Below are 3,471 nucleotides of genomic sequence, written 5' to 3'. Positions count from 1 at the left end.
GAGATTATTGGAAATGGTCCCAGAGAATGCGGTTTAATCTGACAGAGAGACTCCCGCTTCTCACTTTCTCTCAAACACATAAATAGATGTTTTGCCCACATGTTCCGTTAGAAACGCACACGCTCCGTTTTCTGGTGAAAACAAAGCGACTCTCTGCTTCAAACTGTCCGCTTTGCACGAATTAACACTACTCCACTGACTTCATTTCGATGATGCATTATCCCCAATAGACGCCATTCCCTCTGATTCCATCCCCGGAAATCATAGGGTCATAGAGGTTCACAGCATGGAAACAGGCCCTTCGGCCCATCTTGTCCATGCCTCCCTTTTTTTTTAAACCCCTAATCTAATCCCAATTGCCCTCATTTGACCCATATCCCTCTATACCCATCTTACCCATGTAACTATCTAAATGCTTTTTAAAATATAACATTGTAGCCGCCTCTACTACTACCTCTGGCAGCTTGTTCCAGACACTCACCACCCTCTGTCTGAAAAAAATGCCCCTCCGGACACTGTTATATCTCTCCCCTCTCACCTTAAACCTATGCCCTCTACTTTTAGACTCCCCTACGTTTGGGAAAAGATATTGACGATCTACCTTGTCTTTGCCCCTCATTATTTTATAGACCTCTATAAGGTCACCCCTCAGCCTCCTACGCTCCAGAGAAAAAAGTCCCAGTCTATTCAGCCTCTCCTTAAAACTCAATTCATCAAGTCCCGGTAGCATCCTAGTAAAAATAATCACTGAACATCACCCCAGGGATCCTCTCTCCCGGCTCCATTCCCTCTGATGCCAAGCCCCGAAATCACTGAACACCACCCCAGGGATCCTCTCTCTGCTGCATTCCCTCTGATACCCTCTGATACGATCTGATACCATCCCCCGGATCTCCCTGAATATCACCTGTTCCATTCCCTCTGACTCCATCCCCCTGAACTCACTGAGCATCACCCGAGGGATCCTCTCTCCCTGCTCCACTCCCTCTGACTCCATCCCCCTGAACTCACTGAACATCACCCGAGGGATTCTCTCTGCCTGCTTCATTTCCTTTGCTGCCATAACCCTGAACCCACTACATATCACCCCAGGGATCTACCAGTGCCATTCCAAACTTTCATGCCCTGACCTTTCTGTCCACCTCCGTCTCATCATGTTCTTCTACAGGCTGTGCATGATATCAACATTTCCTGAGGATTCTGGTCTAGTTCTTTGTATGTTCCAACATTCCTGAAGCTGAGAAGTTTTCATTCTAAAGTTCTGGATTTCAGCTCCGAGATTTGATTTGCTTACGTGTCATATCAACTTCAGGTAGAGAAGAATGAACGGCCTGCATGCGAGTTCAGAAGCACTTCTCTGAATGTGTACAGTTGAAAATTAAGTTCCTTTCTGCTCGAATCTCTAATACTCACCATGTGCACCGCCCCACGCAGTCAAGGGCCGACCCTTCCTCACTCTCTTACTTTTACCTTCAGTCGGTATGATTCCCCATCTCGATGTACTTTCCCCAGGATCGGGAGGTCTCACGTTGGTCAGGGCGACCGTTTGTTACTCACGCATGCGGTACTGAATCTGAGAATGAGTGATTGGATAATGTAGAGGGAGATTTGTACTGCATCACACCTATGCCATACCTGTCCTATAATGTGACACCAGATTGTAGAGGGAGGTTTTAATTCTATCTGTGCTTAACCTATTGGACGTAATGACATGCTTTGCTGATAACCAATATATATACACACACACACATGCGCATGCGCGCACACACGCATACATTTTTGTTGTTATGAGTCTTTGCTGGTTAGGGCGATGACAAGATTCTATTCACAACAAATTATTAATACAACCTTACGAAAGATGGAATTATCAATAGGAATAAAATTTAACAATTTGGTTAAAGTACCCCAAGTGGTCTCGGAGTATGATTCCTGATGTTGGTATTTGAGATCAAATGTGCATGAAATGCTGAGTTCAAATCCTGGACGAGCTCTGTGATGTTGTTTCCTATTGCCCAATTCGCAGGTTCTGTTCATTTCTTCCCGCTACAGACGGGGGGATTGGTTCACATGGGGCTTGGTTTGAGAATCTGAGTACAAACTGCAGGGAATCTATCATCACAACACGCTCACTCGAAAAACAGCTTTCAAAAGGGTTGACTTGGAAGGGGACATTCATTTTATCATCATTCACCTGTTCAAGGGACCCCACAATTGCCCGTTCAGGCAGTTGAGGCAGTTGGCTGGATGTTTCTGTTTATTCATTGACGAGATGTGGGTGTCTCTGGCTCGGCCGGCATTTATTACCCATCAGTAATTCCCTTGAGAAGGTGGCGGTGAGCTGCCTTCTTGAACTGCTGCAGTCTATTGGTATAGATACATCCATAGTGCTGTTAGTGGCGGGGGGAGCGGTTATTCCAGGACCTTCTCCCAATGACGATGAAGGTTCAGCGATACATTACCAAGTCAACATTGTGATCGGCTTGGAGGGGATTCTCCTCGTGATAACGGTCTTGGGTTTGCAAAGTGCTGTCTAAGGTGTATTTGGTGAGTTCCTGCACCGATCAGGCAAGTGGGGTGTATTCACTCACATTCCCGAGTTGTGCCTTGTAGATGGTGGACATGTTTTGGGGAGTCAGGTGAGTTACTCGCCGCAGGATTCCCAGTCTCTGACTTGTTCTTGTGACCACTGCACGAATTGATAAAATGTGTGTTGAGTCAAAATAGGAGCATCACTTTTCCTGCTCAGTGTGCAGTGGATTCTCAGCACTTCTATTTCATTTTTTTCTGAATGCATATTGAGGCATATGTAAGAGCTAATGTCATATGCATGCACAGTATTACATTCAAGTAATATTCGAGTGTTGATTCTCTGAGGGGAATGGTTACTGGTTTGGCAGTCTTATAGTCTTTGGACAGTAGTTTGAATTCCACCTCGGCGGGTTAACTCAGCAACTTAATTCAAAGGTAATTCGAGGTGATTGTAAATGAAGGAAGACAATCTCAATGATGGACCTTTTCCTCACAAGTAAACGCAAAATTTTGACAAAGTTTCTACCTGAAACTTTCGAAATGTCGGGCCAATATGCAACAACTGTCATGCTTTCATATGTGGGCCAGTGGCGCAATGGATAATGAGTCTGACTACGGATCAGAAGATTCCAAGTTCGACTCCTGCTTGGCTCGGTGCAAACGTTTAAATGATGAGTACAGAGCAAAGATAAAATTGCTGTAAAACCGAGATTTGAGTAATGTTCAGCAACTAACTAAAATCGTATAAATGACCCACACTATACATGAGAATGCTTAATTAATGTTTCGGCCAGTTTCAAACCGGGGACTTTTCGTGTGTTGGGCGAACGTGAGAATCACCACACTCATCTTTTAAACAAAATCAAGTACCTTTAAAAGGAACAGATTTAAGAATGATCTACCAATTATAGTCGATGCCTCTTTATTCTGTCTGTGAAACAT

Source organism: Mustelus asterias, unplaced genomic scaffold (assembly GCF_964213995.1).
Source record: "Mustelus asterias unplaced genomic scaffold, sMusAst1.hap1.1 HAP1_SCAFFOLD_632, whole genome shotgun sequence".
Lineage (NCBI taxonomy): Eukaryota > Metazoa > Chordata > Chondrichthyes > Carcharhiniformes > Triakidae > Mustelus > Mustelus asterias.
This window is presented reverse-complemented; position numbering follows the sequence as displayed.